Source organism: Lontra canadensis, unplaced genomic scaffold, assembly GCF_010015895.1.
Source record: "Lontra canadensis isolate GAN:19392208 unplaced genomic scaffold, GSC_riverotter_1.0 scaffold58, whole genome shotgun sequence".
NCBI lineage: Eukaryota > Metazoa > Chordata > Mammalia > Carnivora > Mustelidae > Lontra > Lontra canadensis.
The window spans coordinates 12,268,215-12,292,085 of NW_022631052.1; the positions used below are offsets into that span (position 1 = coordinate 12,268,215).

The 23,871-nt window shown below is 48.7% G+C and overlaps 1 long non-coding RNA gene across 1 annotated transcript; it reads left to right on the forward strand.

The window, feature by feature from the left end:
- The first annotated feature begins 1,188 nt into the window (after positions 1-1,188).
- On the forward strand, positions 1,189-21,241 carry LOC116878724. The gene is made up of 3 exons (XR_004384872.1): positions 1,189-1,239; positions 1,329-1,425; positions 21,193-21,241. It is a non-coding gene; the product is annotated as an uncharacterized LOC116878724 (long non-coding RNA).
- The last annotated feature ends 2,630 nt before the right edge of the window (positions 21,242-23,871 follow it).

The following is a 23,871-nucleotide window of genomic DNA, read 5'->3' on the forward strand; positions in this document are numbered from 1 at the left end:
AGTTGATCTGGGATCTGCATTTGGCTCTCCAACGGGGAGGCTGATATTCTCTGTGGAGAGGAAAGAAATCATGCGTGTGGGAACCACAAATCATAAACCTCCAGATGGGCAGCAGGTCAGGGAGGAAGAGTAAAGCAAGCCCCCATACCTCAGTCAGGAACATTGGGATCTATTTTATTTTTCACTGATCTGGAGAGGCCAAAAATATTTCCTAAGATGAAAACAAAAATATCCTCCAGCCCATTGGGCCTCAAAAACAAGATCCCAGTCCCTACAGGAGGCCACAGTCAGGCCCTCCACCCCCCTACTTCTCCCCTGGGTTCTGTCTGAGGCAGCCCCTGAAGTAGACAACAGGGGAATTTAGCATCACTCGTTCAAGAAAATAATTCTCTACTGTCGCCGAAAACTCCAAGAATCACTATTTTACAGATCACCTTTTGGGTTGGGATGTTTTCTTAGCCGCATTCTACTCCTCCTGGCCCTCAAGTGGAATTACTTTTTCTCCCATGTCATCCGTCCTGTCCCCTTGCCCTTGCCCAGGAAACCGCGGTTTCCAAGCGCAGGTGTTGCCTCACCAAATTGTTGTGTGCTTACACACGCGTGCACACACACACACACACACACAGCCGCAGAGCTCAGAGAGAGCGCCTGCCGCCCTCCACTCAAAAGCCTGAGAACCGGGTTCGAACCTTCCAGGGCTATGCGGCAGAGAGCTAAGGCCCAAGAGGGTAAGTACAAATTAGGGGTAAAGTAACCAATTCCTGTGGGGTCTGGTGGAGCCGCCCAGCATCCGTTCCCTCTTTTTCTCGTGCAGCCCCAGGAATAATCCTAGTCTAGAGGAATAACCCTGGCTGGAGGGCTTTGCTTCTCCACTTTCACCTCGCGTGGGGCTGGGCTGGGACTGGGCACAGGTGGGCGGGGAGGGATCTGGGACCAGGGCGGAGCCGGGGCCCCGGGAGCAGGTGGGCGGGGCCGGGGCCGGGGCCGGGACCTGGGCGGGGCAGGGGGCGGGGCGCAGGTGGGCGGGGTAGGATTTGGGAACGGGCGGAGCCGGGGAGCAGGTGGGCGGGGCAGGGGCTGGGATCTGGGCGGGGGCAGGGGGCGGGGCAGGGGGCGGGGCGAAGGTAGGCGGAGCTGGGTCGGGAAGCTGGGCGGCCCGAGGGGCTGGAGGAAAGTTGCGGGGATCCAAGCGCCTGCAGCCTGCAGAGCCGGAGCAGCCGGAGTGAGGACCCCCCGCAGGTACAGGGCGGGCGCTGTGAACCCGGGAGTGAGGACCCCCCGCAGGTACAGGGCGGGCGCTGTGAACCCGGGAGTGAGGACCCCCGCAGGTACAGGGCGGGCGCTGTGAACCCGGGGCCGCAGGGCTCACACTCTGCGGGGAGGTGTGGGGCGCTGAGCCCGGTGCTGGCGCGCGGCCGGGCACAGGTAAGGCCGGAGTGGGCGTCTGTCGCGCGGACTCTCCAGCGGGCGCGGCAGCTTGAACTTGGGGTTTGTTGGGGAAATCTGGCGGGGGCGCTGTTTCCACCAGAAGTGCCTCTGCGGAGCTCAGGGCGGACCATTTCCTGGATGGGAAGACCCGTGGGCAGCCACATAGGGGACTGGGACAAATTTGTCCGTTCCAGGATCTTCAGCACCCTTGCCGGGAACCATGTGGAGCACCTGGAACCAGACTAGGCTCAGCTCCCAGGAGCGAAGAGGGAGCATGGCTGAGGGGAAGCGTTTAGTGTCCCCCACAGCGGGTTTCCATGGGGTCTACTCCCACTCCACACTGAACACACTGTGGCATTTAGGATCCAGGAAGTGGGGCAGGTTATGTGAACCCTTATTTACAAACACGGGCTCACATCCTGGCCCCCCATCCATACCCTCAGCTTGTTTAATTGGGACTGGGAGTCCTGGTGGAGGGCCTGGCTTTTTGCACCTGTTCCTTCCAAGCCAGGTCCTAGAGCAGATCTTGGATCACGTAAGAAGGCTCGCTCGCTAGGCAGCTAATAGAAACTCCCGCTTGGCAGAAATCTGGGACCCCCCCCACACACACCCCAGATTCAGTCTGATGTAATTTGGGGGGTTGCAATAGAGATTGTAGGGCTCAAAGACGCTGGTGTCTGGGCAAGCAGGTGTGAGCCTATCTTGTAGGACAGGTTTTCCTAGAAGTCCCATACCTGAGGCCATCCCCTCGGTCCCCCTGCACGGCGAGAATGAACATTTTGGAGTTGAGGGGACTTAATGGGCACGTTGGGCACAAAGCACAGCGCCCGGAGTGTTCCAGAGGCCAGCTGGCCTTATGACTCTTGCTATTTTTATTCTGTGCAGGGGGGCTGGGGTCACTGCACTGACACGATGGGAGGGGTGGGAGAGGTGGTTCCAGAGCCCCAGGAGCAGCGGGCTGCAAGCGGTGTTGGCTCCGCCCCCCCCCCACCCCACCCCGGGGGTGGGCAGCGGGCAGTGAGGCCTCAGCTTTCCGGGGCAGTGCCTGTGTCCACAGCTGATGCCAGGGTCCTGGCGTGTGGGTCAGGGAGGACAAAATGAGAGAATACCTCTTTCTTGACGCTACGCAGGGGTGAGGGTCTGCCGGACCTTATGGATTAAACTGCCTACAGGTCGCACACATCTCTGCGTCTTTCCTGTGGGGCCACCAGTTCCACCCCGGCCTCTGGACCCATTGGTGGTCAAAAGCCAAATTCACCTTCGTGGATTCTCTTCTTCCTGAAACTGTTTAAGCTGGGCTTGGAGCACTTTGGTAGGACACATGGATGCTCTGCCAACCGATATTGAAAAGTTGCATTCGCTTCTTAGAAACGTGCATGCACAGCCTGGAATTCCAGAGAAATCCACCCTTATCAGTTTTCCTGACAGCTCAATACACTCTTTTGTCTCCAGTAGTGTTTCCTAAAGTTTGTAATGGGGCCCCTCTCTACACACTCCAGAAAAACAAGGCCCCACATATGCAGATGTGTGAGGGCCTGTAGAGGGTTATCTTTCTTGTCTGTTTCATTTGAGTACATGTGTGTGCCTGGATTAAGCACAGAGTGACTCTCCCATCTCTCTCCTTCTCTGTTGGCTTTGACTATCAGTCTAGTCTTTAGGATTAGATACAGGATTCAGACTCTGTGTCTCACTTGTTTGTGATTGTGTAGGTCTTTATGTTTTTTATTTTATAGAAACATTGCCTAAACTGAAGTTCATCTAGAGATGGGCCAAAGAAACAGCAATCTGGCACAACACTCAAGAAAAAACTGGTTATGCTGGATTTATTAAGAGATGGAGCTATTTTGTCCTTTATGGGAGATTTAAGATACTTTTCAGGAGTACTTTTGATGCCATACTCGCAGACTTTAGAAATTGAGCCCCATATCATATGAGAAGGATGGCTTTTAACAAGCTGTTCAGACAAAGTGGAGCTTATCGTGTCTGCATAATTTATCCTCTGTTAAGCAGGCTTCTCCATATACCTTGTTAAAAAAAACAACAAAAACAAAAAAAAAACCTAAGTTGCCAAGGTCAGGGGAAAAACAAATCTCGTATCTCCTACTCGAAAGAGACACTGCACAACTGGGTGAACACTTAACGTGTAAAACCATCCTTGTTTTAGAAAATTCTTTCTTTATAACTGTCCTATCCTCCCCTCCCACTCAAAAATGCAAATAGCTATTCTTGTTCAAGGAGACTGTATAGAAAAAAGAGAAACACCTTTTGGGAGATTCCATTTTAAGTCAACTAGGAGGCCAGATCAGAGAAAGCACTTGCAGAATTGCAGCAAATCATGCCCAGTGCAATTAGCACACGGGAGCTGGTAAGGAACGCACGAGGAATGGAAGTATTGCTAAGTTCTCTCAGCTCCTGGAACGATATGTGATTTATTAAGAACCAAACATTCATCATCCAGAAAGGCATATCGTGAAAAACGAAATTGTCCTTGTGCATTTCTATGTCTAGCCTTGCTCCAAAGGGGGAGCCATTTTAAATTCTTTATCGGTTTTGTTTTTTTTATTTCTTTTGGTGATTATTTCCTTGTAACGCTGTTTGCTCATGGGACCGACTCTAAGTCGGTAAATACCCACCTCTCTTCCCTGACGGCACCCACATATCGTTGGCAGAGCAGTGTGCCCTGCTTAAAGGAAAATATAGTTCCCAGCCATCCTTGCAGCTAAGGGTGGTCACATGACATTGATCCAATGGGAAGCCAAGGAAGACCAATGTCCCGTATTCAAGATGGCGGCACAGGGGACCCGCTGGCCCTGGGGAAGCCTCCTGTCAACTCTACAGCAGGTGAGCCGGCGGCGCCTTCCCGGCGGGTTCTCTACCCTCTGCTGCAGGGTTAAGTGGACGACTCAGGCACCTGCCGAGTCCTTGGTGGCTCAGCTTGCTTGAGTGTAAAGGTTCCTCCCCAGAGCAAGTCTCCCTTCCCTCTGGGTCCCCTGGCCATCCCTGAATTAATTTCTTTTTTTTTGTTTGTTTTTTAAGATTTTATTTATTTGACATACAGAGATCACAAGTAGGCAGAGAGGCAGGCAGAGAGAGAGTGGGAAGCAGGCTCCCCGCTGAGCAGAGAGCCGGATGCGGGGCTCGATCCCAGGACCCTGAGATCATGACCTGAGCCACGGAGGTGTCCTCCTGAATTAATTTCTGTGACCAGCTCACTGACTTAAATATAGACTTTGTAGACACCCGCGCGGTGCCAAATGTTGGTGAGGAGGTGCAGAAACGGGATCTCTCCTGCATCGCTGGTGGGAATGGGAAATGGTACAACCAGTCTGGAAAAAGCTGGCAGTTCCTTAAAAATTCAAACCCACTTGCCAGGCAAGCCAGCTCACTGCCTTCCCAGGCATTTGTCACAGATGCACACTCACGTCCCCGCCAAGACCTGCACGTGGGTATTTGTCGCAGCGTCATGGGCTGTAACCCCCAAGCCGGGAACAAGCCTCGTGTCCTCCCCGCGGTGAGTGGTTAATGTGTGCAGCATTCCCACCACGGGACACGGGATCTCGATCTCTTTTGGAAACTCTGAACTTACTTAAAACACAGGTTTCCAGGGGAGTCTCGTTTGTGATGGATGGTAGATGGATAGACGGATGTGCGTGTGCTTGGATGCGTGGGTTAGTATGCGTTTGCCCATTTCCCAGCTGGTGGCTCATCACGAGGGCAGGGACAGAGCCTGCTCGAAGCTGGGCCTCACCGCGGCTCCATCATGCTCTCCTCTGAGGACCGGCGTCGTGCAGTGGGGGACCGGAAGCCATCTCAGAAAATGCTGTCGCCAGTACAACTTCATCTCTCATGCAGGATGTGGACAGCCACTTTGCCACCTGTTAATGGAAAGAAAAAGATTGATGGCACGGCCCTGGGTTGGGAGATTGAACGGGGGATGATGGCTTGTCGGGGCATGAGGCATTTGTCAATACTCGTCCCTGTGACTTCATAACATGTTTCTAAGCCCTGATGGAACATTTTGTGGTCAGCAGGTTCCGGGACAAAAGGAGGACCTGCCTGCCGATGTTTATGACTTTCCACATAAGCTTTCAGACAAAATGTGTCTTGCGTTATGCTCGAGGCAGGGTGGGACAGAAGCGTAGACCTCCTCGAATGCCCAGAGGAGTTTGCCACGGTCATTAAGAAAGAGAATACAACTTAAATTTCTTGTAAATAAGTCTTTGGGAGGTGTACTAAAGCTATTTATAATTGAGGAGAACTGCCTTAAGATTCGTATTCCCTTTCATTTCCTTTCCTGCAGGTGAAACTCACCGGGAAGTTAAAGGTTTTGTTAGAAGATCCAATCTGAGCATTTCACCCTCGGGTCTGGCTGGCTGTGTGTCAGCCAAACGGAGAACATTTTTGAGCTGAGCTAAGGGGTTTAGGGGACATTGCCGAGCCCTGTACTTCACTGGCCTCAGTGCTAGTTGGACTGCTGGCTCCGAAGCCCAGTGTGTAGACAGAACTAGGAAGTGGACGTAGGCACACCAACCTGTGTATCCGCGTGCGCACCCACATCTTTCTGTCCTTCCATCTATCTCTCTGTCCATCCATCTATCGCAAACACGATTCATACTGATACCTCTGATTGCAGTAAATCACCAGGATTCTTTCGGTCCTTCTCCCCTCTTCTTACTTTTACCTTCTTTTTCTGACATCGAGAAACTCGGCTTTCATGTTCAGTGTTCCCGTACTTATTCGTTCCTAGTGTGAGCTGTTTCAGAAGTGCTCATCGTCTTTAGCCTTAGTCAAGAGACAGTTTCCAAAGCGACTCAGGCTGGATCTTTTCCTTCTCATCTCCTTCTGTGGGGCTGTGTTGTTCATTTGTAATATAGCTGGGCTCATTGGTGCCATTCACATTCCATTCCAATCTCTTTCATTTCTGCTTTATCCTCCCTGTGATTATTTTGCCCCAGTAAGCAGATGTGTGTGTGTTCTCTTACACCCTCTTCCTTCTGCACCAAGGGGGGTGTGTTATAGATGCTCATGTGTGCACTTAACACTATGTCCTGGAAGTGACTCCCAATTCAGTTCCTCATTCCTTCCCCTCTTCCTTTTAAATGGATTTTATTTTTTAGAGCAGTTTTAGGTTCACAGCAAAGCTGAGTGGGAGGTACACAGAGCTCCCATACACCGCCTCCTCTACTACCATCACTCCTCCCCGTCCTCTGCTGTAGCTGCCTAGTCCTTCGCTTGTGGGTGCACCCCAAGTTACTCAACCAGTCCCCTGTATCCGGACATGATTTTATTGTTTCCAATATTTTGCAGCTACAGACGGTGCTATAAGGAGTCAACTTGTGTGCATATATTTTAATATATTTGGGGGAGTATCTTCAGATGGCTTTCTAGAAGTGGAACCCCTGGGTCAAGACAGAAGTGCATATGCTGTTCACCTAAGAGTTGCCACGCTCCCGACAGCCTCGCCAGCAACACGTGTTAGCGTGCTTTGTAATTTTTGCCAGTCCGTTAGCCAAGTCTTGGCATCTCAGTGTTGTTTTAATTTTTACCTAATTATGAGTCTGAACACTTTCTCATCTGTTTGAGAGCCATTTTCATATCTTTTCTTGTGAATTTTCTCCTTACGTGTCACATTGCTATTTCAGTCTGAATTTGAGACTGATATAATTTCAGGAATTATAACTTCCTAATTTCAGGAAGAATTGAATTTTTTTTTTCCAGTGGCATGTAATTAGGTTCAGGTTAACTACTGGTATCTAAATCTGACAATGCCTTGAGAAACTTCCAGCACAGAGGGTGACACACGATGTGGAGTGTGTGCAGTGCCGGGTCCGGGGCTTGTTAGGGTGGAATTGGATTGATCTTGGTACCGGGAAAGTTTGACAGAGACCCTGGGAGAATTCACTCCTGGATTCCTGTAACAACGCTTTCCTGGGTCACAGAGGGGCCACTCAGATCTACGAGATCACATGGGACAGGGGATAAGAGAGGACTGAATTCGGGCTATCTGCTTATGAATCCCAGGCACCCCGGAAGTAGCTTTGCAGCCTTCGACATGCCACATGACCTCTCTGTGATCAATGCATATTTGTTGGGTCCATGGTTGACTTGAGAAGTAGTATGAGGCTGATCCCAAATAAGGTATGTGGATTGCCAACACCATAACAGTTGGCGATCCAGCCAATAAAATGTCACGAGCACGGAAGGATAGGGTACTTAGGGCTTTTGTCTCATTCTGGGGAAGATATCCATCCTCTGCCTGGTCATTACAGCTGATTTATCATTTCAGATACGCTGAGGTGCTCCATCTGCTGTTTCCTTAATGCCAGCTACCTACCACTTCGGTGGTTTTGCTTTTTACCATACCAATGATGTGCGATTTTCATGCGTTTCACCAGATGTGCACCCCATGTATAATTATTTACTTTGTCTTTAAGTCAGTGGCTTTTATAAAACATGTAATTCATCTAAAAAGGAAACTTGACCTCTACCACCATAAGTAGGAAACTGGTTTATGAGAAAGACAAGGTTATCATAGATATAAAGACCACACATAGGAAACAACAACAACATGAAATTTAGTCGAATTACTGTTATCTGCAGAAGGGCCTGGATGGAGGACTGCTCTGTCCTCCATCCGAAGGGGAGGCGTCACTGCCAGCGACAGGTTAGCCCCGGCCCAGGACTTGCTCCCTGAAGTCCAGACAGGAGGGCGGAAGGAGAACTTGCAGGAGACGATGGTCTCACTCTATGACTCGGTGGTACTTAAGGTCCTGTCTCTGCACCACCAGAATCAAATCTAAATTGTCAGGCCTTGGAAAACCCAGCCAACAATGGTTTCATCATCAGAGGTGAGAACCAGTGCAGGTGCAGACATTCTTTGCCGGCCTGCCTCAGTGGCCCAAAGTCTCGGCTGCTGACTCCAGAAACCCCGTTCGGTGCTGTGGGGCTCGTGCCCTGTGTGTGTGTGATTCCTAGAAGCCGCTAGAGTACACTTTCCGTCTTACAGGCATTTCTGGCTTGTCCTGTGTGCAAATCCTGGGTTATTTTTTTCTTCTACCCCTTGCTTTCCCACCTTTCTCCCACCTCTTTCCTCCCTTTTCTCCACTCTTTATCCTCTCCTCTCCACTTCTCTCGCTGTCTGGTTTTCATTTTTTTTTTCCCCCCTGAAAAATAGTCCAAGCCCTCATGGAACTCTCAGACTCTGTAGAGGGAAAGAGAAGGCAAATGCATAAGTTAACATATTTTTCCCCAGGCCAAAGTGTAACTTTTGAATAAATGAGTCTAGAAATAGAAAGGACTCCATTTCATTAGTTCTGTTTTAGGAATTAGAGAATGAAATGAAGCAATACTAATGAGATCCCAGAGAAGGCATCAGGATTGTCTTGCTGGATGCTGGATCCAAGTAGACTATCGATTAGCATGACTTAGCCGAGCTTGTACTACAGAGGCCTGTGTGGTGGGCTTCGAGGGACATAGACCCTCTGAGTGAGGGACTCTCTGAACAAGCCCCCGAGGAAGTGATGTGGACAGGAAGTGACCCGAGAGAAGAGAGAGGACCATGCAGTCCAGGTGGACAACCAGAGAAGCCTTCCTGGAGGAGGAGACTTGAGTGGATGAGTAGGGCCTGGCTTGATTGAATGCACCTTGGTGATGGTCTGCTGCTTTTCATGGGGCATTTGTAAACTGAGATGGGATGATCCAGTCCCTGGGATTTCAGCTCGGTCCTATTTTGAAGACTCTGAGATGCTTTTCATCCCTCCATCTTACTTAATTCCTCGCAGCCTTCAGAAATCCTCAGGATTATGATCCTCATTTTCCAGATGAGCAGACAGAGGCCCAGAAGGGTGAAGTGATGTTCGCAAGGGAGCAAAGTTAAGGAAAGCGAGTTTGAACCGAGCGTTTTCATCCCCAGAATCTGACCTCTCACCAGTTCTCTGTGCTCGGAGAGGCAGCATCTCCAGGCACGGAAGCTGAAACGCCCATGAGCAGGAGCACGGGAGACATTCACACGTTCCTGTGTTCATCCAGGGAAATGCTAACCAGCCATGAAAATTAATTAGTGCTGCATGTTTTAGCAGGGATAAGTCTTTAAAATGTAAAATTGAGTATAAAAATTAAGAAGCAAGTTGCCAGAGCATACCTAGAACAAGATATCGTTATATACGGTTTAAAACATGCAAAACAATTTCATACATTTTTATGAATACCTAATTATGTAGTGCACAGTAAAAAAAAAATACACTGGGAAATCATATAAGCATCAGGATCATGTCTGTCTCTGGGGAGGGCAGGGGGTGGATGGGATGAGATGGGGGTTCCCAGAACTTCAGCACACCCATATCTTATTTCCTGAGCTAGTGGGGACGGGGGTGCTGTGTTATTTTCTGCACTGTTGAGCTGCCTGATGTCTTTAATAATTAAAATTTGAATTAGGCGGATGGTCGCCCAGTGGTCAGGCTGGCACATTTTCCTCTAGACTCTAGGCAGAAAGCTTTTCCTGATGTGATCGGACATAGAGATGAACGAACACCTGCTTTGGCCCAGCTTAGTGTGGAACACATGTGACGTCATGTTCCGTCGGTCCACGGAACCGAATCTCGCATTAGTGGCCCCCACTGCTGGGCCGGGGCTTTCTTAGAGGCCAAGTAGAGTGAGGTTTGTTGTTAGCCCCTGTTTCTGGCTAAATTAGACTGAGTGTGTCCACTCTTCCCAGTTTGAAGAATCAGTGTTTGAGCTGAATTCCCAGCTAACTCTGAGCATAAAATCCGGGAGGAGAAGCCCTACTGAGGCTGAGGGTAGGGTGTGCTATTCTTTCACAGACACTTCCTGTGTGCCTGCCCTGTTTGGGGTCTTGTCCTGGTCACTGGGGCTCCAGCAGCATGCAGCAGAAATGTAAGGCTTGTCCCGGTGGAAACATTCCCTCTGACAAGGGAGACATCCCCCCTTTTCCAGAAAACAAGTAAGCAAAGTGATAGAGGTAATAATTAGGAACATTACTTAAACCATTGCCAAAATACGTGTATGTATTTGTATTTGCAAAGTTTGATTTGCTTGCAACTAAATAACAGCACATGTTAATTAATTAAATGCTATTTATTGAGCACCTACTATGTGCCCACTGCCCTCCTAAGCACTGAGGTTGCCGGAGAGATCCCAGGCCTGCCTCTCATTGGTCTGATTTGAGCCAGTGACTGTGACCCAAAGGATGGAATGTTCTGATTGGCTCTGCCTGGTCACATGTCTGTCTATTCTAAACCGGGTCACAGGTCCACCCCTAGAACATTGGGGCTCCATTCAAACCACACAGAGTAAATCGAAACAGGGTGGTTTCCCAGAAAGAAACAAGGAGCTCTTCCACGAACAGTGGGAAGATACACGGAGTCAGAGAGGAAATGCTCCAAAGTGATGTTCAAGCTCCTTCTCCCTCCCTGAAGTTCAGCTCAGCCTTCCCTTTGGTCTCCGTTACTATGGAAACTGCTTCTGAGTCAGAACTCATCCCTCCACCTGCTGACCACGCTGGGCTCCCAGCTGGATGAGTGTGCCGTGAGCCCAGAGCCTCCAGGAAAGGCAAGCAGCTCCCTTCCCTGGGGTGACATCAGTTTCCTTGCCGGCTTTCCACTGAGGGCTTTGTCCAGGAAGCCCTCATTCCTGGGCTCACGGTCCCCTTCCTCCATCTCAAAGTGGCCATGGCAGGTGCAGTCCCCGCCAGGCTTCCAGTCTCTTCTGCTTCTGCCTTGACATCTCTCTGGCTGACTCTCTTGCCTTGTTCTTCCACTGTTAAGGGTTCATGTGGTTGGGGCCCACGGGGATAGCCCAGAACAAGCTGCCCGTCTTTAGTCCCTAACCTTCACTGCATCTGCAGAGTTCCTTCTGGCGTGCTGTGTAACATGCTCACTCACAGGTCAACATGTGAAGTGGGGTGGATGGCTAGGGTTGGAGTGGACATTCGAGGGCATGGAATCCACCCCCTGACCTCCGCTCTTGACCTTTCCTGTGGTCATGGGAGCCTGCTGCTAACAGACCAGGTGTATTTCCCTCCTCTCTCCCAGAGGGGGCAGAAAACAGCCACCCTGGCTGGCAGTCTGGCTCCTCTGTGAGCTGCTTTCCACGTGGGTGTGAGTGAGGGGCAATGTGGCCTGCCACTTAGGACCATCAGGGTTGGAGTCCCAGCATGACACTCCCTAGCTCTCCAACTTTTAAGAATCCCTAACTTTGCAGCCTCCATTTCTTCTCCTGCTGTGTGGAGAGCCCCAGGCCTTCCTCTGTGTAACGCTCCCTTCTAGGCTGCGCGGGTACAGCGGAACCAGGGCTGACAAGACCCAAGGTGTTTACACTGTAGAGAGTCAGGACACGAGCACAGTGAAGAAGGTGATAAGGGATAATAAGCACCAGAACTATCAGCTGGGCTTGGGGATTGAGGAGAGCTGGTCAGAAACCATGCTCTGGAAAGGAAAGCTTTGCTGAGACACCTGAACAAGGGGAAGGAGCCAGCCATGGAGAGCCCGAGGGAGAGCATTACAGGTGGAAGACGCCAAGATGTGTAAAGGCCCCGAGGTCGAGCCCAGCACAGGCCATCTGTGTGAGGAGGGGACTCTGAAGGAGCCTCAGAGCACAGGAAGTCGCCCAGGAACCTTGCCTCCGATACATGACCAAGTTGCACGGGAACGCATATCTAACTTGAATTAGTTTTCTTGTGTTGTAAATGCCAAAAGAAGCCTGACCCTGGGTAGACGCAGAAACACAGCTCCAGCTCTTTACTGACGCTCCGAGAGGATTTATCAGTTTTCCACGTGAATTTCCAAGAAATGCTTTTTCTGCTCACTTTAGAGTTTTTTTGGTTTTGTTTTTGTTTTTAACTTCAGTAACAATGCAACACTAGTTTCTGCCCAGTAGATCTGTTAGATGTTTCTCTCTGAATTCATCGGTAGGTAGCTGGCTCAGGTGATCTGTTGCACATGTTATAGCCTTATAGTTTCTTTGCAGCGACCTTGCGCAGTAAACAGCTCTTAAAAAATGCAAAGGGCCAGCCCTAATCAGGCATCCGGGGTGTATTTTGTAATTTCATCCCACCTGGAGGGATGTCGTTTGGTGACACTACCCTTGGAGCTCTTTCTCTCTGGTAATTCTGTTTTAAAAATGCTTCTGTCCTGTTTTAGGTCGACCAGCACTCACTGTCATTTAGACCGATGACTTCGGAGATCACTTAATGAGAGAAAGGAAGAAGATAATGTATCACATACAATTATAATTTATAATCTGTAATTAGAGACTGAGATATTTTAATTATGCAGACGTGCGTGTTTTTTTTTTTTTTTTGATCCACACGGTCCAGCTACATAAGGCTTTTTGCAAATAATTATCCCACCTCCTTCTTTGCTCTCTTTACCTTTTATTCCCAGCACCAGAGCTGATTATCAGAATTTGTGTCTGTCATTCTGATTATGTGCTTGTCACAGAGGGTCGCAGACGTGTTGTTTCTGCACCCCCAACACAGGGCTGGCGGCTTGTTAGGGCTTATTAAATATTTGTTGAATTGATTTAAATTTGAAATACTAAATTAAAAATCTGCCACCAACCTGCAGGGTCCTTCACAGTGATTTTTTGTTCTTATCATGGCTATATACTTGCAGTCATACTTAATAAATTCATTGCAGCTTTCCCTCTAAATGGGAATAAAATCTTCTATACAGTCCTCGGGCTCCATTGGTTTAGCTTCTGCCTGCCCTCGGGCTTAGGGCGCCAGGATCAATGGTAGGAGCTGTTTCACTGGAGGAAAGAGTTTCACTGAGCCAGCAAAGTGACCATTTGAATTGCTTGAGCTCTGATTTAATGCTGATTTGAGTGCTGGAAATTTGGCTTGGACATAAAGTAGAAAGGCCAATTTCTTTCTCTGTAGATTTGAGAAGGTTTTGATTTTGAACAGATGAGTCATGGCAGATGGCGAGGAAACTCAAACTCAGGAACTTCTCTAAAACCTCACCATCCTCTCTGACCTCCTCTCGCAGCCTCCTGGACCCTCTGGGGCTCCGTGAATCACCAGGCTTGTTCCTGTCTCATGACGGTTTCTGATTCTTCTTCCCTCTGCCCGAATGCTGATTCCGTGGATCTCTGCAGAGCTGGTTTCTCCTCCTCAGAGAGGTCCAAGCCCCAGCATCCCCTCTTTCTAAAGAGCCTTCTCTTCCATCCCAAGGAGATCCCATCTGAAACAGGCTCTCCCATGACCCAGCTTCATTTTCTTCCCTGCATTCATCACTCCCTGGGGTGGTTTGATTTCTTGCTTATTTAGCATCGGGGATGCCCACTAGAATGTGAGCTTTGTGCAGGCAGGGACGGTGCCGGAATTCCTCACCTTTACCAAAGGCTAAGAACAGGGTTTAATATATAAATATCTGTGGGACAAACACCCCTTCAGCTTTGTGATAGAAAGTAGTAATGCGCGATTTGACAAATCCTGCTGCATTTGAGGCGCTGCAAGTCAGAACCCCCATTCCTTATCCCACCTGCAGGACTCCCGTTTTTCATACTTATTCATCATTCATGTGATGATTTCAGGAGGGAAGGTGTTAGCTGTGGGATGGACCGATTTGTTAGTGCCTCTCTTAGCAGGTAGATGACATGGGAGATCTTGCTGTGGACGTAGATCTCCTTGTTAGGGACTTTCCTTTAGGACCAATGCAGAAGAAATGCTTAGCAAGGGAAGACTCGTAACTCCTGGGAGTTCATCTCTCTGGACTGTCTTCTTCCTCAAACTCTGAAATCCCAGGATCCTTCAGTCCAACAGGGAAGATGACGCAGATTAACATATGAGCCTGAGACCTAGTTCAGCCAAACCATCGCCATGGTGGCTGAGGGCTGGGGACTGGTCCATGGATTCTCTTCCATGACTTGAAAACCATCTTCTGGTTCCACTCACCAGGGCTTAGATTTTGGACCTAACACGATTTCTTTGGCCCTCAGTTTCTACATCTTCCTATACCGAGGGTTGGTGGAACCAATTTAGAGACACCAAAAACAGGCCACTTGCTTCTTTTGGTAGAGTTCTGAGGGGGCTGGATGAAGGGTACGTGGTAGAAGGTGTGACGTGAACCCGAGCTAAGCAGAGCCTCTTGTGAACAGCTTTCCAACCCCTGGACATCAGAGTGCTGATAACTGGCCCGTTACACACAGAGGAGGCTGTTCACCTGCAAAATGCTGTGGTTCTCAGGGTAGGTTCCAGGGACCCCTGGGGTTCCTAACACTCCAATCCTCACCATCACCATCAGCAGCAGCATGTTTTCATTAGCTTTTCCACTTTCATTCTTCATGTGCATGCAGCGGGATTTCCCGGAAGCTGCATGGTGTGGGGTGTTGCAATAGATTGAATGCAGAAACTGATGTGAAAGTCCAGTTGTCTTAAGTCAGACATTCAGAGATTTGCAAAAATGCAAAACTGTGTCCCTCCTCTCACAGATTTTTTTAAATAGTTATTTTTCATAAATATGTCATTTATGTTGGCATCTCATGGGCTTATTTTTGTTACTTTTTAATGAGTTCTTTTTTAATTGTCAAAAAATATCTTAAATAACTTTTTAAACTTTAATTCCAGTGAGACACACAGGAATTCTCCACTATTTGGCTTATTTTTAGGGTTTGTGTGATGCACACCTGAGTTCAGCTCATCTCGAAATAGGTTTTTTCCTTCCTTGTCTAGAAACAGAGAGCAGGTGGTCCTAAAGGTCACAGTAAATTAAGAGTGCTTTGTGATTTGTCAGTTCAGTGAATCTGAGCTGTTTCTTCCCAGGGTTCAACCTGAAGGTGGAACAGAGGTAGCCTCTGTCATTAAGGAAGTTCTGTGAGGTAGTCTTATAAGGCTTCCTAGAGCAGCCTTTCCTCCAGACCCACCTGTCCCCTTCCTCTGGCCCAGTCTTACCTCGTTTTGCAGTGGTTTCAGGTTTGAAAGGGTCAACTTGTATACCTTCGTGCTCACTAGTCAGTTATAATTCTGTGCTGGAATGGAGGGAAAAAGGAGAACATTTGTGGCTTAATGAGAAATGAGATTGTGCAGATATTCCTAATGCTACTGACAGCGTCAATTCCATAACTCAATTTTGGTGGTTTCCGTTAGAGGGAAGAACAGCCATAGGAGTTAGATTCCATTTTACAGTGCAGCCAGGCTGGCTTGCACAGCTGAAGTCATAGGATCAGATAAAGCATTTCCATCACGGAGCTGGCTAATAAAGCCCCTAATAGGATTTGCTGACCGTAAGATCCACGGACCAGGGAGCAGCAGCAAGATTCTATTTATTTGTCATTTGCATGTAAATTTCATATGTAATGGATATTGTGTCAGAAATTTTAGTGCAATTAGATAGAACAGAATACAGTATAATATTTGAGCTCAGATATAAAAAAAGACAGCCTGTTTGTATATGCGCATGGGAAAACTCCAGCTCATTCTTGATTTCTTTAAGAAATTCAATGGCAGATCCTGACTCTGTGATCAGAGCCGTTAAGCTTGGCTGGCTAAAAATACAGCAGTCACTCCAAGGCTGGGAGGTGGGGAATGAACTCGGTGGAGAGAAAACATCCAAGTCTTGCCTTATTAATAGCTCTTAGAATGCAATGTCAATGTGTACTTTACCAGCGACGCCTCCAACAACTATAAAAAGCACTCTCTGTGGCTGAAGGACAGATATTTTCGGAGTTAATTATAGCTAGTCATAGATTAAAGAAACATTGTTCTTTGCTTTTTTTAATTCCAAAGGAAATGAACTGACACAATGAAATCAAAAGATCAGGATTCAAGTATGTGGCTGTCAATAGGTTACATAACTAGTTACATAATTAGTATTGGGACGAAGGAGGGGCGAGCAGCTCCTTTAAAAACTTTCATCACACTCTGTGCCCTTTGTTGGTAACAACTATGTGTTTGTTGTGGGTGAACTACTCGTGGTAATGTTGGAGGAAGAGATGAGCGAGATCCTCCCTTTTAGTGAGACCAGCGTAAAAATTAAAACACCTTCTTTGTAACTGTGTGTTTAAATCTCTTCCTTCTCCCTCCACCAGTTATCGGATTGTGGATTGCCTTAGAATCAGCTTCAGTGAGTGGAACAGATATCTGATCTCCTGAGTGTAAGAGATACCCGATCTTCTTTTTAATTTTGGATGACGAGATCTCAGGCTGTTGAGGTATTTCCACCCAATACCTACTACTACTGTCTGTTAGAAATGCTTCCACTGCAAGGAGCAGAGAACTCTGGTAACTGAACCCACTTGAGACAGCGCTTTGCTTTGCTCACTCAGCAAGACGTCTGGGTCTCAGCAGCTGTTGGCGTCCGCTTGGCTTTTCGGAAGCATTAGGCCCGCACGCCATGTGACTGGCTCTGACTTTCCCTCACGGCCACAGGGTGGTTGCCTAATTCCAAGCATCACAGCCATATTCGAGGCAGGACATAGTGTGGAAGGAGCCAAAAACCAGGGATGCTTGTCTCTTTTATCAGGACCATCAAGCAATTCCAGAAGCCCCCAGCCCCTCCCTGATTCTGTCTCATTGCTGAGGGCTGTTTCACACTGGGTACCTGGGAAAATGAGTATTTACTTCCCCACCTGCTTCTGGGGCTCACTCACTGGATAACCCAGCAAACCCTGATTGGCCACAGAGCTCCTCCTGCACGGCAGTGTTAAGGGCTTGGAACTGCAGTCAATGACCATGACAAGCACGGTCCTCAGTGTTAGAGGAATCACAGCGTCTTGAGGGAAGGGGTATTAAATAGTCAATTAAGAGATGAGGTGCAGAACTACCGTTCGCTATTAAGTGCTTGCTGGCACAAGAAAGGGGGACCAGAGCTGTGTGGACCGTGGAAGGCTTCCTGGACTGACTGTTACAGGATGAACCCAAGTGAATGGAGTAAAGAGAATGAAATGACCATTTTCAGAAGGAGAGTGTGGACAGAGAGAACCGTGTGGCCAGTGGGGGCCGGGCCCAAGTGCAGCAAGGAGGAGCTCCTGTTCCCACAGTTCAGAACGTCACTGTGGTCCCAGAGCACCTGCCCGGGCCACTGTGTGTGCCGGGTTTGAATTGTCATTTTGGGGCCCACGAATCACCTTTGCTGGCTCTTCTCTTCTTCTGTTGATAACTGTCAACACTTGATGTGTGGAGGGTTGGATCCTGCTGGATCCTCATGGCTTATAGCTTTGCTTGGACGCGGGGAGTTCTCCACTCTCCCCTGGGCATGTCTTGGGAAATTGTGAAAGGTAGGAGAGTCACATCGCTGTTGTTTCCCCCCGTTCATGTCCGACAGCTGGCTGGAGTCTGCCCATGAAGGCATCGAAGACAGACACCACATGATCTCGCTCGTATATGGAATTTAAGAAGCAAAACCGATGAACGTAGGGCAGGGAAAGGAAAAATAAAACAAGATGAAAACAGAGAAGGAGGCAAACCATAAGAGACTCTTAATCATAGGAAACAAACTGAGGATTGCTGGAGGGGAAGGGGGTTGGGGGACTGGGTGCCTGGGTGCTGGGCGTGAAGGAAGGGACATGATGTAATGAGCACTGGGTGTCATAAGCCATGGATGAATTGCCAAATTCTACCCCTGAAGCTAGTAATACACTCTATGTTAACTATATTGAATTTAAACAAAAAAACTTTAGAGAAGATACTGATGTGATTGTTCCTTCCCACGGACCAGTGTCTTAGCCATGGGTTCAGCAATGGATATTTTCTTACCCCGGAGACTTTCCCATCATTATGTCATTTCATACTTGAGGGGTCGCTCAGCAAACACGTGGACAAGGAATATCTTGCAGAAGTGTAGAGAGAGTGTGAGACGTGGAGTCGGTGTATCTGTGTGTAGGGAGGTCACGGACAGGTTTCATGCAGTTCTGGTTTATTTTATTTTGTGTGGCAACTGCTGGGAATACCGCCAAGCCTAAACTATTTTTTCCTAATGCCAGCTCATCAGGATAGTGAACTTTATTAGATTTCTGAGAAGTAGACTGTCTGGGATTAAATGGCATATTTCGGTCACTACATCTGTGTACTTTAACCAGTACATTTTCAGTAACTAACTTCCGGAGAATGTCTATTACTGTTCAAAGGTGAACTCTTCTACCTTCCCCTTGCTAAAGCAGGGTACGACCTTCTTCTTCCCTGGTCATTACCACCATCCAATTTCCTTCTGTGGGGACATTTCAGATGCGTTTCCTTCTCTGGCAAACGGGGATCGTAATGTCATCTCTACCATGGAGACTTGGGGAGGATTGAATGAGAAGGGAGATGTAGAATGTTTAGAACAGTGCTTCACATGTAAAAAGTACTCAATGAAATCTAGTGCTTTTATTTTCAAGTGGGATCAGGGTGCCATTATACACGGAAGGCACTGCGGAGGTCAGAGTCATGCTGACTTGGCTGGGGGCAAAGTCCATAGTCGTTGGCCATGATGACTGCTTTCCATCTATTGGGTAGTCAAGTAGAGGGTCCTCATGGACAGTTTAACACATCATTCTTTGTTTTCTTTTTTTAAAATTTTATTTAGGTATATGACAGAGAGAGACACATCAAGAGAGGGAACACAAGCAGGGGGAGTGGGAGAGGGAGAAGCAGGCTTCCCACTGAGCAGGGAGCCCTATGCGGGGCTCAATCCCAGGGCTCTGGGATCATGACCTGAGTCAAAGGCAGACGCCTAATGACAGAGCCACCCAGACGCCCCTACTCTTTTTATTTTTCTTCTCTTTAGCTTTCATCACTCAGTTTTTTATCTGCTGTACTCATGGCAAGGTGAGCCTTGGAAAATGAACAGTGATCAAAACAGACACCTTCTAGAAAGAACCTTCTGTTTGATCAAGAGTACATCTTCCTATTTTCGGGTGCCTTATGTACAGTAGCAGATGGGAAGTAAGACCCTGTTGAGAGCTGGAAGAATGAAAACCTCAGCAGAATCAGAATAGCATTTCCAATACCAGATATCTCAGACTTCTGCTTGTCATGCTTCTTCCCATCATCCCTTTCCTGAGGTTCATGGGAAGAGGCTTGGCTCGGCTAATGAGTCACCAGATAAAACACAAAGGCTCCAGACACTTTTTGCACTCCAGTTATAAGTATAAAGGAGAAAGATCGAACCACTCAGGGAGGGACGGTTTTTGCTCATGAGTTGGAAAAAGGGTGGTGGGGGTCAGTCTCTGCCTTGGCCCTTGTCACCATTACCAGGGAGCCAGAGGACTCTGAAATGGTCCCTTGATGGTCTTTGGTCGAGTCTAGAGAATGCAGTCATCCCCAGCAGCAGGATGCTGCCTGCCCCTGGTCCAGCTAAGAGGGACTCCTGTCTGGGCTCTGGGCCTGCTCAGCATCCTCTCTCCATCACGGGCAAGCTCAAGACTCCCTGGACATCCTAGTGCTCAAGGACCAGGGGCGGGCCCTAGACAACACAAGGGTTGATGGAATTCACAGGCCAAAGTCACCAGTGGGGCACTGGACCGTCAGGCTTGAGACCTCTCCTCACCTGTGGCCTGGACGATGGTGGAGCCCCATGCCCCATGCCCTTGACTTGCTTAGACAACACAGACATGAACTTGTTTGATTTTTGCACGGGTGCGTTATTGGTGATGAAGTCATGCTGACTTACTGTGGGTTGAGGGAGATGTCCTGTGGCAGAGTGCTAATAATGAAAAAATAATCATAAATTTAAAAATAACAATAAAAATCAGCAATGTGAAGATTGTTTCCAGAACAGGGGAAGAAGCGAGAGGGCAGCTGGGTGTCTTTTCCAAATGGTAGGGATATCTGACTTCTTGGAGTCTTTTTCAGGAAGTGAGCATTGAATGCCTTACACCAAGGAATAGTGGGGTTGTGTCTAGTTCTCCTGAGGGCGGCGTGCCCCATCCTTCCCTTCTACCTGTGTGCTCAGGGCCGCCCCTTCCTCCTCGGTCCCCTGGGCTTCCCCAGCCCCCAGCCGTGCATGCTCCCTCCACCTCATGGGGACTCCTCCCCGCCTCCAGGTGAACAGCAGGCTGAGCAGATCCCATCCACACCTGCCCAGACACACCTGCCTCACCTCGGGGCAGACAGCGATCTGGCTCCCAGCGCACTGATGAAACAGAAAACTAACGTCCTTGGCAAAACACTGGGGCTCCTGCTTCAGGGAACTTGTAAAAGCAAGAGTGGTTTAGTTTTCCAAGGCCAAGTCATTCACTGCTCCCCTCCCCATCTCCCCCAGAGGAGAAGGGACATGGCAATATTGCTTCTCACCAGCAACCAGCTCTCATCTAAAAGCACCTTTTTAGAAACAGAACGATTTTCTAGATAATTTATCCAATTAGCATCATGAAGGCAGTCGCTGGAGTAGAGAAAATGGCAGTGAACATCAACTGTGAAGACCAGTGGGAAGTCCCGGGGGAAACAGAAGATAGCAGCATTTAGACACCGTCACCCACACGGACCACCACACCGTCACCCTGAGGCAGGTGAGCGCCAGGTCCTCATGCAGGAGGAGACGCCCACAGGGCCCGCCAGCAGAGTACGAGCTGGTGCGCACTTGTGAAATGGTGCCTTCAACTCAACAGGTAACGGGTTCCCCGCTCATCAGTCCTGCTCAGTCCCTGGGCTTCCCGATGGCTCCATGACAGGGCTGGGCTGCTAGGGTAGGCTTTTGTCCTTCCTGCCTTTTATCCACAAATGACCTAATGCTCTTGAAGGTGGCAGAAGTGACTTGAACTCATGTTTGTTGTCAAGAAGATTTTGCTAATGTTTTTCAAATTTATGATTACTGTGATTATGTTTTTCAGTACAGATTTGAAGACCGGAATGGAGAAAACTGAAATGATTAATGAAACAGGGGTGAGATGTATATGTCACGTGCAAAGCAGGGGTGGGGCGCTAGCCTTGCAGTAATTGGCCCTTTGTGCTGAGACGTGTCTATGTCGCAGGTGGAATGCCAGGCATTGGACCTTTGCTAAGATCGAAAGTATCTCAGGCCTTCAGAATGGTAAGTCAGATGAGCTTTGCATTTCTAGTTTGTGTGCTTTCTTCTCTCTCTCAAACATCATTCTTGGAGTTTATGGGGGTCAATTCTGGGTTAAACTCAGAAGCAGAAAAAAGTCATTGGAGCTTTGCCTCATAGTATTCAACAGGCAAGATAAGTTGTTACCTTTGTCGTGAAAGCCATCCACGGAATCCTCTGGGCTTTCTGTCTACCCTGTTTATTCATTTTTAAAGATTTATTTACTTATTTTAGAGAGGGAGAGAGTGGTGGGGGTAGGTGGGGGAGAGAATCTTAAGTAGGCTCCAGGCTCAGCTCAGAGCCTGATGCAGGGCTCGATCTCACGACTCTGAGATCATGACCTGAGCTGAAACCAAGAGTTGGACGCTCAAGTCCCTGAACCACCCAGGCACACCTACCCCATTTATTGAGCACGCATCTTCTGGGGGCTGCAAACACCGTCCTGCCAATGAGCCACTGTGGGCAAGGCCCTCCCCTGCGCTAAAACATTCAGGACCCGCAGTGCATTATGTTTGGGGTCAGTTCCAATCTGTTCCCTGTTCTTCTCTAACAATAAGAACCTTGAAGTTCACAGTGTGGAAGGAAAGTGACACGTAATCAACAACTGTGCGAATGAATGAGCGAGTGAATCAAGAACCACGCGCTGGGCTTGCCCTTACTGGTGAAGGGAAAAGGGTGCTACCTTGCTGGGAGACTAGATGAGCCAGACTTCGTGCAGAACTGTCTTCTGCCTCCTTTTCAAGTGCTACTTCAAAGAGAAGAAAGTGACCAAGCAACCTGATGCCAGTTTCGAGATCTATATCCAGACCAGCTGTAGGAAGAGACAGTAAGGCTGCCACCTCGTGTGTATGCTGTCCAGTGTCTGCTGCTGAGCACGTTCAGAACTCAAGTGAAAAATACGTGGAAAAGAGCCCAGAATTCTGTAGCTTGCTTTCACTGATTCACGGTAGCTGAAAGGACAGGGACTGTTTTTATCTCTTAAAGGAGGAAGCCAGAGGTAGTTCCACGGCTGCTGAATTCTGCAGCAAAACGATGACACCTGGAGGCTTTCCTTGGTCTTTGCATTCCAGCACTCCAGGAAACTGACTCCCTCATGATCTCAGTGTGGCTGCAGAACCTCCAGACATCACCCCAACACACAGCTCTGTGTCATTCTCGTGCATCTCGTCTTAACCATGGAAGAAAATCTCTCCCACGGTATGAAAGTTACCCTATAAAACCCCATAATTCTCTTTTAGTTACCTTGTTTCATGATTTGCTGCTGTGGGCAATAATGTTGGGATCGACATCTCTGTATGTACCCCCCACCCCGCCCATGCACAGAATAAATCCTTGTAAAATAAAATAAAAAGAAAATGCATAGTTTGTTGGACTCTAGGACTGAGTGAGCTATAAATATTTTTTAAAAAGAAAGGATACTACAAATCGTGGTCATTTTGGTTTGTGAGCATGAGTTCTTTATTTTCTTTAGATGGGACAGAAGGTTTTAGGAGGAGACAAACAAAAACCTTTAACCCAAGTAACATCAGTATGAGACAAGTTGCACTTCAGTATCCTGTCTCCCTCCTTGTCCCGTGCCACCAGATAGCACGGACAGGAGGCTGTTTCTTGCATGATTTCTGTCTGTGCCATTGGGTAGCAATCCGCAAAGGAAATGAATAGCGTCATCTTGTATGGCCAGAAACCATCTACGGGGCCTGCCTCGACCTCCCCACTGGAACGGGCACTGAGTGAAAAACCCAGCGGTTGTCCCCAGAAAGGAGAGTGTGTGCTTCCAGATTCTGGAAGAAGAGCAGAGCCCTAAGATACATTTTTAAAAGATCCCACCCACTGGTTCTATTCTAAATCCAGCTCAAGATACAAGGAAGCAGAAAACCGCATGCTGCTATCTTCTTTGGAAACCCATCTTTCTGCAGTCTCTGTTCGCAGGGGTTTCTGAATCCAGAAACTCTTCTGGCGTTGGAGCAGAAGCAAGGGTTGTCTATTAGCTGGAGGCCCATTGCGTTCTGCACAGCGGGAGCACCGAGAGTGGAGATGCCAGACTGGGTGCGGAATTGCCGGGAAGAGTGTCCTGGGAGGAGGTCACCTGGAGAGGCCCCAATCACCCCTGGGAGGGTGTGACTTTCTGCAGGCAGCGCTGATGCAAAGTTTAACTTGAGGCTGAGAAGCAGCAAGATGTGCAAAGATTTGGAAGCATTTCCTGCCGTGGGAGGAGGAAGGGAGGGCAAGAGCCCCGAGCCTAGACATTCCCTGGGGCCCATTCTGTGGGGTGGCGGCCTGCACTTAGAATGCCAAGGCCGCCCAGCTCCGATGTCTTGTGAAGGCCAAGTGAGTCCATCCAGAGAAGTCCTCTGGCACCTGGGAGGCCCTCAGTAAATCCCAGTCCTCTTCCCTTGTGCGTGAGGGCGCTCTCCTCTCTCTTCCTCTGCCCTACCTTCCACCCACCGGACACGGAGGCCTAGTG